This window comes from Chiloscyllium plagiosum, chromosome 6, assembly GCF_004010195.1.
Source record: "Chiloscyllium plagiosum isolate BGI_BamShark_2017 chromosome 6, ASM401019v2, whole genome shotgun sequence".
Lineage (NCBI taxonomy): Eukaryota > Metazoa > Chordata > Chondrichthyes > Orectolobiformes > Hemiscylliidae > Chiloscyllium > Chiloscyllium plagiosum.
Window position 1 is genome coordinate 77,450,900 of NC_057715.1, and position 14,733 is coordinate 77,465,632.

The 14,733-nt window shown below is 40.5% G+C and overlaps 1 protein-coding gene across 6 annotated transcripts in view; it reads right to left on the reverse strand.

The window, feature by feature from the left end:
- lats2 (large tumor suppressor kinase 2) overlaps positions 1 to 11,299 on the reverse strand; it is a 92,091-nt gene extending 80,792 nt beyond the window's left edge. For 2 of the 6 annotated variants that reach the window (XM_043691921.1, XM_043691922.1), the window contains exon 1: positions 11,052 to 11,299. The gene's annotated coding sequence lies outside the window, so the exon portion shown is untranslated. Of the gene's footprint in view, positions 1 to 8,618; positions 8,712 to 10,601; positions 10,788 to 11,051 lie in introns of those variants that run through there. The other 4 variants (XM_043691925.1, XM_043691923.1, XM_043691926.1 and 1 more) reach the window with 3 other exon arrangements.
- Between the last annotated feature and the right edge of the window lie 3,434 nt (positions 11,300 to 14,733).

Sequence of the window (14,733 nt, forward strand, 5' to 3'; positions counted from 1 at the left end):
CAAAGATGGTTGAGGAACAATTTGCAGACGTTTAAGAAATTAGTTCAAGGCTCACAGCAAAGACATTATCTTGTGGATTTGTGGAAAGGAATAAGCCAACCATCGTTATCCAAGGAAGTTAAGGACTGATATCAAATTGAAAAGAAATACAATGTGGCAAACTATAGGATTGGGAAGTTTTAAAAACCAAAAAAAAGATACAGCCAAAAGTATAATAAAGAGGGCAAAAATAAACTGAGGGTAAACTTGTAAATAGCCTCATACAGTACAAAAGAGGCCCTTTAGGTCATTAAGTCTGTACTGCTAAAAATACATTCTTACCTACACTAGTCCCAATTTCCCACACAAGACCCATAGCCTTGAAGATTGTGACATTTCAAGTGCTCATCCAAGTACTTTTTAAAACGTTGTGAGGTTTCCTGTACCAATTATCCTCGCAGACAGTGCATTCCAGACCAGCACCACCCTCTGGGTGAAAATGTTTTCCTCAGATTCCCCTCTAAGTCTCCTGCCTTTCACTTTAAAGTTATGCCTCCTTATTACTGACCCTTCAACAGAGGGGTACAGCTGCTTTTTATTCACTCTGCCCATGCCCCTCAATCTTATACACCTCTATCAGGTTCCTCCTAGATTTTCTCTGCTCCAAGTAATAAATAATATCAAGACACACAGCAAGAGTTTCTTTAAATATATAAAAAGGAACAGAGAAGCTAAAGTGAGGATAGGCACCTTAGAGAATGAGGCTGGGGAAATAATAAAGGGGAACCAGACCATGGTGGAGGAGTTGGAATAAATACTTTGAAACAATCTTCACACAGTAGAAAAACTAACAGCATCCCAAAATTACTAAATAGACAAGAGGCAAAAAAGAGGGGAAAAAAAATTACAACTATTATCACTAGCAAAGCATGCCAGGGAATCTAATGGGGCTAATGACCTACTATCTTTGGATATTAAAAGAAATAGCTAGAAATGATTGGTGTGCTGGTAACAATCTTCTAGAAATCCTTAGGTTCTGGAAAAGAAGATCAGAAAATTGCCAATGTAACACCTTTGTCTAAAAAGAGGAGACAAAAAAAAACAGGTAACTATAGACCAGTTATCTTATAGTCTATGATTAGGAAAATGTTGGGGTCTATTATAAAGGATCCAATAGCAACACATTTAGAAGTGCATAATATGATCAAGCAGAGTCAGGCTTTAAGAGCGGGAAGTCATATCCGTTATAGAAAATTTTCCATAATTCTTTGAAGAGGTAACAAGCTGGATAGATAAAAGGGACAAAGTCAGAAATCACATGATTCCAGATTATTTTTTTAGATTTTAGATTAGATTTTAGATTTTTAGATTACATTACAGTATGGAAACAGGCCCTTCAGCCCAACAAGTCCACACCGACCTGCCGAAGCGCAACCCACCCATACCCCTATATTTACTCCTATACCTAACACTACGGGCAATTTAGCATGGCTAATTCACCTGACCTGCACATTTTTGGACTGTGGGAGGAAACCGGAGCACCCGGAGGAAACCCACGCAGACACGGGGAGAAAGTGCAAACTCCACACAGTCAGTCGCCTGAGGCGGGAATTGAACCCGGGTCTCTGGCGCTGTGAGGCAACAGTGCTAACCACTGTGCCACCGTGCCACCCAACAAGTTATATTCCAACAAGTTTATTTCCAACAAGTTTATTTCCAACAAGTTTATTTCCAACAAGTCTATTATAGTCCAACAAGTTTATTTGAAATCATAAGTTTTTGGAGCAGAGCCCATTTGTCAGGTGAAGTGAGAGGGAAGCACACAGAACAAACAGTTTTTGGGCACAGAGATCAAAAGATCATACAAATAGTGTGAGTGGAATGTTGAATAATAATTCTCTGCAGGTGACCAAGGGTGTTAGAGCATGTAAGTAAATTATCGATAGCTGAATAATAAGTGAAGGGATGATCTATAATCCGACTAAAATGAAGCAGAGAAAAAAAAATTTAAAATATAATGGTGCTGGAGACAAACCAAATGACTAGAATAACATGGAACAAAAACAGAAGCTGCTGGAAAAGCCCAGCAGGTCCAGCAGCATCTGAAGAAAAACCAGAGGAAGGGTCACCGGTTGCGAAATATTAACTCTGAATTTTCTTTGCATGTGCCACCAGACCTGCTGAGCATGTCCAGCAACCCGCCCCTGCTCCTGATTCACAGCATCTGTTGTTCTTTAGGTTTTTATTTGACTGGAATAACATGATAGGTATATGTGTCTCATGTTAAGGGTCTAACTGAAGTAATAAGTTATCCAAAACTGTATAAACTAAATTAAGGTAGAGAGATCATAGCAATTTATCAAGATGGTGTCAAAACAGGACAGTAAAGAAAATTTTAGAGATACAGAAGTGTGCTGGAGTCACATGTCGTGTGACATGAACCTAAGATCACAGTTGAAACCATCTTCCTGGATATGAAACTTGCTATCAGTTTCTGCTCGCCAATTCTGCATTGTTGCATAAGGCTGCCTTGCAGGATGCTTGGACATTTGCAGCAAACTACCTAGCCTTAAGAACATCGACCACAACACCACAAAATCTTTCCATTCTGCATGACATGTTAGATAATCTACATGGATATTACCACCACACAAGGAAACATCACCCACCATGAAAACTGCAGATACTCATGTGACTAAGTCAATGTTGTCTATCCCATTTGCTGCAGGCAAGGATACCCCGAGACATGGTGTGTTGGCAAGACCATGCAGATGCTACGACAACAGATGAATGGACACCACACAAGGATACCCTGAGACATGGTGTGTTGGCAAGACCATGCAGATGCTACGACAATAGATGAATGGACACCGCACAACAATCATCAGACAGGAATGTTCCTCCCAATCGGGGAACACTTCAGCTGTCAAGGACATTCAGCTTCCAACCTTCGGGTAAGCGTCCTCCAAGGCCTTTGAGATACATGACAATGCAGGATCGCCAAGTAGAAACTTCTAGCCAAGTTCCCTACCCATGAAGATGGCCTTGACCACGATCTTAGGTTCACTACATGTGACCCTACCACACTGTTCTGTATCTGTAAAATCCTCCTTACTTACCTGTTTTGACACCACTGGTAAATTTTTATGATCTCTCTACCTTAATTAGTTTGTTTGGTTTTGGATAACTTATTAGTTTGGTTCAACCCTCAGCATGTGACCCTTGTACCTATCATGTTATTCCAGTCAAATACAAACTGAAAGAACAGTGGATGCTGTGAATCAGGAGCAGGGGCAGGAGTTGCTGGGGGTGCTCAGCAGATCTGGCAGCATCCGTGAGAAAAATCAGAGTTAACATTTCAGGACCGGTGACCCTTCCTCTGGTTTTTCGTCACAGATGCTACCAGACCTGCTGGGCTTTTCCAGCAGCTTCTGCTTTTGTTATTCCAGTCATTTGGTTTGTCTCCAGCACCACCTTATTTTTAATTTTCTGCACTTACCTCTCTGCCCCATTTAGTCGGATTATAGGTCATCCCTTTAGTTGTTCTTTCGCTACTTTACTCACACCATCTAACACACTTGGTCACCTGCAGAGACTTACTGTTCAACACTCCACTCACACCATTTGTATGATCTTTTGATCTCTCTGCCCATAAATTTTGTGTGCTTCCCTCTCACTTCACCTGACAAAGGGGCTAAGCTCCGAAAGTTTATGATTTCAAATAAATCTGTTGGACTATAGCCTGCTGTTGTGTGATTTCTGACTTTGTCCACCCGAGTCCAACACCAGCGCCTCCACATCATAGATAAGAGGGAAGCAGTGGGTTTAATATACTTGGATTTTCAGAGGATATTTGATAGGGTGCTATCCATTAGGTTAATTAGCAAAATCCATGGTGCTGAAGGTATTATATTAGTATGGATCAAAGATTTGCCAACTAATAAAAGACAGATAGTTGGGGTATAATAGGGACATTTTTAGGATGTAGCCAGTGGAGTGACACAGGAATCAGTGGTGGAATGCAATTATTTACAATTTATATTCATGACTTAGAGGACTTAGATTAGGAAAGTGAATGTATTATAACTAAGTTTGTGGGTGACACAAGAATAAGTGAGAGGGCAATTGCTGAGGATGACAGAGAGAGTCTGCAGAGGGGCATAGACAGGTTAAGCGAGTAGGCAAAAACTTAGCATTCGTCACTGCTCCATATATCTATGAGGAATATCACAGCCAAGCTTCACCTGGTCTTCATCAAATGACTACTTTGTAGCATGGGATGCAATCAGAAAACAGGTAATTAAATAATTAACTTGAAAGGGTTTTTACAAATACATTAAGGACAAAAGGGTAACTAGGGAGAGAATAAGGCCCTTCAAAGATCAGCAAGGCAGCCTTTGTGTGGAGCTGTAGAAGATGGGGAGATACTAAACAAGTATTTTGCATCAGTGTTTACTTTAGAAAAGGACATGCAAGATATAGAATGTGGGGAAATAGATGGTGACATCTTGAAACATGTCCAGATTACAGAGGAGGAAGTGCTGGGTGTCTTGAAATGCAAAGAAGTGGATAAATCCCCAGGACCTGGTCAGGTGTATCCGAGAACTCTGTGGGAAGCTAGGGAAGTGATTGCTGTACCTCTGGCTGAGATATCTGTATCATCAATAGTCACAGGTGAGGTGCCAGAAGACTGGAGGTTGGCTAATGTGGGGCCACTATTTAGGAAATGTGGTAAGGAAAAGACAGGGAACTATAGACCAGTGAGCCTGACGTCGGTGGTGGGCAAGTTGTTGGAGAGAATCCTGAGGGACAGGATTTGCATGTACCTGGAAAGGCAAGGACTGATTAGAGATAGTCAATATGGTTTTGTGCGTGGGAAATCATGTCTCACAAACTTGATTGAGTTTTTTGAAGAAGAAACAAAGAGGATTGATGAGGGCAGAGTGGTGGTCGTGATCTATCTGGATTTCAGTAAGGCATTTGACAAAGGTTCCCCATGGGAGATTGGTTAGCAAGGAGAACATGGAATACAAGGAGAACAAGCTATTTGGACACATAACTGGCTTAAAAGGTAGAAGACAGAGGGTGGTGGTGGATGGTTGATTTTTAGATTGGAGGCCTGTGACCAGTGGAGTGCCACAAGGATCGGTGCTGGGTCCACTACTTTCCATCATTTATATAAATGATTTGGATGTGAATATAATAGGTATAGTTAGTAAGTTTGCAGATGACACCAAAATTGGAGATGTATTGGACAACGAAGCAGATTACCTCAGATTAGAACAGGATCTTGATCAGATGGGCCAAGGGGCAGAGGAGTGGCAGATGGAGTTTAATTTAAATAAATGCGAGGTGCTGCATTTTCGGGAAGCAAATCTTAGCAGGACTTATACACTTAATGGTAAGGTCCTGCAGAGTGTTGCTGAACAAAGAGACCTTGGAGTGCAGGTTCATAGCTCCTTGAAAGTAGAGTCACAGGTAATAGGACTGTGATGAAGGCATTTGGTGCGCTTTCCTATATTGGTCAGAGTACTGAGTACAGGAGTTGGGAGGTCATGTTGTGGCTGTACAGGACATTGGGTTGGCCACTTTTGGAATATTGTGTGCAATTCTGGTCTCCTTCCTGTCGGAAGGATGTTGTGAAACCTGAAAGGATTCAGAAAAGATTTACAAGGATGTTGTCAGGGTTGAAGGGTTTGAGCCAGAGGTTGAATAGGCTTGGGGCTGTTTTCCCTGGAGCGTCAGAGGGGTGACAATATAGAGGTTTATAAAATCATGAGAGACATGGATAGGCTAAATAGAGAAAGTCTTTTCCCTGGGGTGGGGGAGTCCAGAACTAGACAGCATAGGTTTTGGGTAAGAGAGCAAAGATTTGAAAGGGACTTAAGGGGCAACTTAGGGTGATGCTTGTATGGAGTGAGCTGCCAGAGGAAGTGGTGGAGGCTGGTACAATTGCAATATTTAAAAGACATCTGGATGGGTATATGAATAGTTTGGGTTTGGAGGGACATGAACCAAGTGCTGGCAAATGGGACTAGATTAGGTTGGAATATCTGGTCGGCATGGACGAGTTGGACCAAAGGGTCTGTTTCTGTGCTGTACATCTCTATGACTCTATGACAGGCAGAAAGACTGGTTTAGAATTCAGGGTGGGCAATCACAGGACTGAGGACGAAGCTGGGTGGGGTACCATAATGACTACCTTGGGGCTCTAGCTCCAGTGTCCAAAGCTAAAAAGAACTTTATAGAATCTGAAACATCCCTCCAAACCTCACTCCCCTCCAATGCAGACCATATGATGCATGCGTCGAACATAATGTCAAGGTCTGTCTTTCCATTTACCCATCTATGACACTCTTATCCTCCATGCTAACATTTGTCCCTCCACCGACCTTTCTACCCTGCATTGCAACCTATTCCCTTCACACAACCCTAATGGCCCTTTACTGCTCAACTTCTTCACAACTCAAACCAATTTATGCTCATCCCATCCACCACCTTTGGTCTTTACAACTCTCCAATATCCACTATCAGCAGGATCCTTGCAAAGATGAGACAAAATAAAGGTCTAAGTGCATAAAGTGGTGTCAAATCATAAAAACACATTAATTACACTTATATTTTGTCAACAGAAACACTTCATAATAAACATCAAATGTATGTGCACAATAAAAGAACAGGTAATTGAATTAATTGATAGTCCCATTTTAAAGAGTCTATAACCATTTGTAGCTGTCAAACAAACTGTGAAACAGCAGGCATCCTAATGAAATAGTAGATGGACAAAAAGTCAATCATGCAGCAGTAATCCAGTAATAAAATCACTCAAACTTATATCAGTGTTAAATAACAGACAATCACTACTTTAAAAAAAACTCCAGGAATTTTTTTCAAAGACTTAAACAGTAGACTTTTTAATGCCTCAAGAGCTTGACAACTCCCTTTGACAGCTTCGCTTGATAGGTCCCTTTGATAGATCTTCTTGACATTTTTCACAAGTCCTGAAACAGTGCCTAAAATATTATAGAGTCATCGAGATACGCACCGTAGAAGATGGCTTTTGGCCCATCGAGTCTGTGCAAGTCAAAAGCAACCACCTAACATTTCTAATCTCATTTTTCAGAACTTGGCCTAACGTATGCCTTGACATCACAAGTGTACATCTAAATCATTAGGTTTTTATATAAATGGGGCCATCCCCAAAACTGAGAACTAACTTTGTTATCCTGTGTTTATTTCTAATTTTGTTCATTTACTAACATGCTATTTTTGAATATATTAACAAAATAACTCTGACTGCACCTTCAGCATTATTTCCCTTAGAGTAACTGGCATTCTGGTTTTGAAATGAAGGAAATGTGCTCTGAGGAATAGCTCATTATTTGCAGGTGAAAGAAGAGGAAGCTAGACTAGCTTCCCCACTGTGCCAATACCAAACAGACTTACGCAATTGGCAAGCAGGGAATGAGAAATACTTCTACTGGGCCAGACCATGTCAGTTATTTCCTTCCTCTGAAATGACCACACCACAAAAGAATTTTAAAAAGTCACCGTAATAACAAAATTTTACTATCAGGGAATACAAGATCTTGAACTTTTGCCCTCCAGATTGCAGTGCCAGTACTTCTACTGAAAAGATGCCACTGGTATCTTTACTAACTACAATTACGTAAAGATTACACAAAAAAAACTGCCACATGCAGATAAATAATATCAAATGGTGGAGACGTATTAAAGCTTAATATTTTCGACAATAGTTGACAATTATCTTATGTGGTTTGTGTAGAGATAAAATACAACCTGATGAGAATAATTTACTAGAATGGTCCACTTAACTACATGTTGCCATCCATTTTGCATTTTCTGGTCAGCATCTCTAGCTAGTATACAGAATTTAAAGCAATTGCTAGTCTGTTTTAAAAATATTTGATAAGTAAAAATGGAATATTTAGATTAGGTTACTTACAGTGTGGAAACAGGCCCTTCAGCCCAACAAGTCCACACCGACCCTCCGAAGAGCAACCCACCCAGACCCATTCCCCTACATTTACTTCTTCACCTAACACTAGGGGCAATTTAGCATGGCCAATTCACCTACCCTGCACATTTTTGGACTGTGGGAAGAAACCAGAGCACCCGGAGGAAACCCACGCAGACACAGTGAGAATGTGCAAAGTCCACACAAATTATATTTTCTTTTTTCTTTCATTTCACGATAGGTACTATGTAGAACAAAATGCAAGCTATGCATTTTACAACATGCTTAGGCAAGTAGATACTCCTTTCAGTTCTTTTGCTTTGACCTTGAATGGAACTGTTTCGGGTCATACTGTCAATCAATGGGGTTATAACTTGCAAAGACTTGATCAGGAATAGAAAACAATTTGTTGTACTTAGTAAGTAATTAAAAGTATTTACATTTCACAAGATAACAAGTGCTTACTGCATCCTAATTACTTTCAGAAACTTTTTTTGTTGGACTTGATTATAGTGTTTAATGTATTTTTCTCTTCATATTACAAAGCTTTTAACATACTTCAATCACAGTTAAATCATAAATGGTAACAAAATATTTTGTGATACATGCAATTTTGGAATAACACAAATATTTAATAAATTCCATAATGACTGTAAATTACCTTTATCAAACCTCAAACGTGTTGACAAAACAGCCTTAAACTGATGTTTTGAGCAATCAACTCTTCGATTTATAATTGCATATGGAATACAAAGGAATCTTTCTCTAGTATAAATATATATAAAAAGTACAAACATAAACATTAAGGCATTGATGAGTATCTTACACTTCCCTGTCATTTATCCAAAATCTTACTAAAGTTCTACATTTATGATGACGGCTCAGTAGCTGTTATAACAATGGGTGAAGGAATATGGCAAGTAAATCATCAAGCAACAAGGACACACTGATGCCAAAAGTGTATTAATTACCCAGAAGAAAACACCACTATAGCCATGTAACTCACAGCTGAAATATGACTGCAGGAACTACATGATAATAAGTCAAAATATACCATAAAATATCAAAATCTCAGGATCTTGCTATGGCAGCCACCAAAAAAATGTGAACTTGCAGACCCCAGCTAGAAAACCAAAAGGATCTAGCAACTAAATAGATTTAATTAGCTGTTTATTCTATATGGAAAAATAATTAATCAGTTGTGTTACTAAAGCAAGCAACACAATTTTAAAATCAAATCAAACATCTGAAATACAAAATAATGAAAACTACATCAGCTAACATCTTAACCGAGTAAATCACACTATTCATACTAGCGTTTGTTAGTACCAAATTTAATATACAATGACTATCCAAACAAGCGTTTTTTTGTCACAGCAACCTGCAAACACGTTAAATCCCCCATAATCTTAACCTACTGTGTACACAGCTCAGGGAACCTGTGAAGTTCTCAAGCACAAATTAAACTGTTACTTTTAAAACAAATTTATCAGAATAATTGTCTGTTAATTTACCCATATAAAATTCAACGTTAACGTTTTTATTACAGAGACTATACGAATATTGCACATTAAATAACTGGAGTTAGTTTAATATTATTTACGTTACTTTGCTTTGCAAATGTCTCGAAGAGTTAATCAGTTTTATGAGGAAAAACAGAAACATGTAGAGAGATACAGTCGAAATGCATGCAATCCAAAAAAAGTGTGCGAGTTTTCCCGGTCCAAAATAATCGCTATCAACAATGTTGCTATGTGATCTTTAAGGTATCAGGAAGACACAGCAATTCAGTAAAATTCTGCTTTATTTTGGGTGCATAGGGAAACCTATTTTTTAAACATGAAATAAAACATCGGCTCGCATTTTGGATTACATGTGCAGATTGCTGATTTTGGACGCATTTACACAATGTGTACAATTAAACATTTTGTCGGTCGTTAATAATATGTATCAAAGCTGGTAGGAACATCAACATTAGTGATGACTACGGCATTTAATAAATAGGAGAAGGTAAAGTTAACTAAAAAGTACTCGGTCATTTCAAAGCACCTTTTCCAACAATAATTGACTGTATTGAAATATTAATCCACCGTTTTTGGCTGCAATTTTAAAGACTTCAGTCGAAAATGCAGACGATCTAAATTTTTCAAGAAGTACGAACGCAAATTTAAACCCCATTAAGCTCTATACTATAGATCTAACCCAATCGCCAAAATTACCGATGACAGAATAACGAAAGCATGCAAATTCCAGCGCTGACTATATTTTGCGGCCCTGATTCAGCAGACATCATCGGCTATCCCAAGCTGTCATCGTCGAATCTTTTTAGCCAGCCTTAACAAAAATATTCGGTTATCTTTCACCTGCATCTTTCTTTTACCCCCACCCACTCCACCCAGAAATAACAGTCAAGGGCATTAGGGGAACTCTCCGAAAGTAGAGTCGCCCTCAACTGATTCGGGCCAAAGAAAGTTCGTGAACGATCCCTTGCGTCGCTGAGAATCCAGTTTAAAAACAAAACTTCGCTTCAAGTTAATGGAGAGAAGCGATTACTTTTTCTAAAAAGTCGGTGACAGCGCAAGGGGGGGATTTAAGTAATACGTTACCACTGCTACTAAAAAAAAGTCTTTCTCATCAACTGTACCTTAAAACAGGAATGTCTGCCCTGAAATGGAGTAACTGCACGCAGTTTCTAACCGCTGTACCCTCCCTCCCTGTCTCTCTCTCTCTCTGTCGAAGTTAAGCGGATCGGAGCCAATGGAAGGCCACCCGAACCGACAACCCGCATTCCGCAGCCAGGAGAAAATACACTTCAATCCTGGATAGGGGAAACCCGTCTCACTTAGCGACCAACACCAGCAAATGTCACAGGGAAGTCCTAGCATAAACATGATCAGCCTTATAAATGATCAGCAAGCATCACAGGGCAATAATATTCAACGAACCTACGCCTCACAGAATGCATCTTGTATTCTACAATAACAGAATTATTGACGTAAAATCTGGGCCTTTAAACGTTATACATCAGCATACACAAGCTAAATACGGTAGTACAATATCATCACAGAAAGGTCAGTCTTATGCTTTTTCTTACTTTCGCCGTTTAGATGAGTTGGCTTTCCCACGAGTTTATTTTTAATTCCTTTCAGTGTTTGCCCACTTGTTTAAATGAAGCCTGTATCAGGGCTCAGAGCTGCGATCAAAATCTATTTTCTCCTCACCGCTCCCAACGCCACAGAATGTGGGCGGGGCTTCCGACCTTCCTGATTGACAACTGCGCGTCGCATTGTTTTCATTCCATCGCGGTCACGTGGCAGTGCGCGCGCGGGTGCGTCGCTGCGCTGGCATTCCAGGACAGGACGGGGCGGGGCGGGGCGGGGCGGTATCCTGGTCGTGGACTTTAATGACTGATTGCTCCACGTCGAGTTCTACCCTTGGCCTGCAGTGCCCTTGAGCCAACATCTACATTTGAGAAAAAAAAACAACCTTGTGATGGAATAAAAATGTTCAATGGAAATAGCGTTCAGTTTGTTCATGAATGCTATTTTTCAGAACTGAAGGGCGCTATTATGACCATTAGGCGACTGCTGGTTCTTCCAAAGAGGTTTCTAATTGATGTCAGTTTCCTGCTCTTTTAACATCGCCATGCATTTCCTTAAATTTTACATGCATTTTTATAATTTCCCTTTGAAAGTTACCATTGGATCGACTACCACCAGGCTTTCCGTGGTTGTATTTATAATCAGAATTATAAAATCTTCACAGTCCAGAAAAGGCCATTTGGCCCAGAGTCTGCACTGACACTCCAAACCCAGCATCCCACCCAGGCCCCACCCTATCCCTGTAACCCTGCATTTACTATGGTCGACTCACCTAACCTGCACATCTTTGGACCCTGGGAGGAAACCAGACCATCCAGCGGAAATCTATGCAGATACAAAGAGAACATACAAACTCCACAAAATCACTCAAGGCTGGAATCAAACCATGGTGTTGTTACTTGTGAATTATAAAACTATTTAAAATATAAAGAACTAGCAATTTTATACATATTTAAGAACTTTTACAACATGGAAAATGCCGATGGCCCATCATGTCCACATCAAGCGTCTACCTATTCTAATCTAATTTTCCAGTGTTTGGCCTGTAGCTTTGTGCAAGTGCTCATCTTAATACTTCTGAAATGCCTTGAGGCAGTGAGTTCTGTATACTCACCTCATCTCTGGGTTAAAAAAAAAGTTTTTCCTCAAATTCTCTCTAAGCCTCGTGCTCCTTCCCTTAAAATTGTGCCCCTGAATACCAACCTTTCTACTTAGGAAAAGGTTTCTCATTAACTTTGTACACCTCAATTAAGATCGTCCCAATCTTTTCTGTTCTAAGGAAAACAACCCCATCCTCTATAGTTTCTCTTCACAGCTGAAACACTGCTTTCCAGGTAATATCCTGGTAAATCTACCTCCTTCCCAAGATCCACAAGCCTGACCACCCTGGCCGACCCATTGTCTCAGCATGCTCCTGCCCCACTGAACTCATCTCTACCTACCTCGACACTGTCCTATCCTCCCTAGTCCGGGAACTCCCCACATACATTCGAGACACCACCCACGCCCTCCACCTCCTCCAAGACTTCCGTTTCCCCGGCCCCCAATGCCTCATCTTCACCATGGATATCGAATCCCTCTACACCTCCATCCGCCATGACCAGGGCCTCCAAGCCCTCCAAAAAGACACCACCACCAGGAATATATTTCCCTCCCCACCCCTTTCCGCCTTCCGCAAAAACCGTTCCTCCGTGACTACCTGGTCAGGTCCACGCCCCCCTACAGCCCACCATCCCATCCTGGCACCTTCCCCTGCCACTGCAGGAACTGTAAAACCTGCGCCCACACCTCCTCCCTCATCTCCATCCAAGGCCCTAAAGGAGCCTTCCACATCCATCAAAGTTTTACCCGCACATCCACTAATATCATTTATTGTGTCCGTTGCTCCGGTATTCTACAAGACTCCAAACACCTATTGAAATCCTTGACCAACACTGCACAACTCTGTCCCAAATAGCCGAGAGCTGTTCACCTCTAATTGACCAGCAGACCCCAGAGAGAAGAAACAGGAAGATATCCACTAATGTCTGAAAATGAATGGAATGGTCAACTGGACCTCTATTTTGCTACTCTATGCTACTCTCTCCCCACCCACACCCTCCCCTAGCTTATCTCTCCACGCTTCAGGCTCTCTGCCTTTATTCCTGATGAAGGGCTTTTGCCCGAAACGTCGATTTTGCTGCCCTTGGATGCTGCTTGAACTGCTGTGCTCTTCCAGTACCACTAATCCAGAATCTGGTTTCCAGCATCTGCAGTCATTGTTTTTAGCTCCTCTGCATCCTGTGTAGTGCAATCATATCCTTCCTAGATTGTAGTTTCCAGAACTGCACACAGTACTCCAGCTGTTGCCTAACTAACCTTATATACAACCCTCTTTGCTCTTGTATCCAATGCCTTGACTAATAAAGGCAAGTATCCCATATGCTTTCTTAACTACCTAACCAACTCATCCCATCATGGATATGCACGCCAAGGTTTCTCGGTATTTCTGAGGATCCTACCATTCAACATATACTCCCCTTTCTTGTTACTTCTTCCAAAATGCATCACCTCAAGCTTTTCAGGTGCAAATTCTATTTGATACTGTTCAGGCCATCTATATTGTCCTGTAGTCTAAGGTTTTTCCTCCTTGCTGCTTATCACACTGCCAATTTTTATGTCATCTGAAACTTACTGATCATACCATTTACATTCATAACGAGATCATTAATATACACCTTAAACAGGCAGGGTATGAGACTGGACAGAAAGTTGCAGTCAAAAATCAGTGTTTGGTCATCAGCTGTTCATGCTGCTAAGCCAATTTTTCAATTTTCCAAATTGTCTTGGATCCAATAGGTTCTTAGCTTCTTAACTAATCTGCCATGTGAGACGTTATCAAAAGCCCTACTGAATATATAGATGATACAAAAATTGCCATGTGGTTGATATGGAGAATGATGTAAACAGTATGATAATATCAATGCATTGGTTAGGTGGTCAAAAATGGCAAATGGAATTCAATGTAAAGCAGGATGCATTTGAGCTGAATAAACAAGAAAATACAGAAGGGATTACATTGGAAGATACTTTGAACATCTCATTAATACTAAAGAATGCAGGAGAAGAATTAAGTCCCATCACCATTACAGTTGAAGTAACATTAGACAAAGAAATGGTGTTAAAGGCAGATAAGTCCCTGGTCTTGATGGCTTGCATACTAATATCCTAAAAGAAGTAGCTACCTAGATAGTGAATGCATTGGTTTTAATTTTTCAAAAATTCTTAGATTCTGGAGAATTACCAAAGATTGGAAACTTGCCAATGTGACACCCCTTCTCAAAAAGGGAGGGAGGTAAAAATCACGGGACTATAGGCCTAACCATCTATTGTTGGAAAAATGTTGGAATCAATTATTAATGAAGAAATAATAGGACATTTGGAAAATCATAACCTAATCAATGAGAGTCAACATGGCTTCATGAAAGGAAAATTATGACTAATTTATAAAAGTTTTTCAAGGAAGTCTCAACCAGAGTCCAGAGTGAATAGAACAGAACCAACAGATGTGTTGTATTTGGACTTAGATTAGATTAGATTAGATTAGATTACATTACAGTGTAGAAACAGGCCCTTCGGCCCAACAAGTCCACACCGACCCGCCGAGCCGAAACCCACCCATACCCCTACATTTAC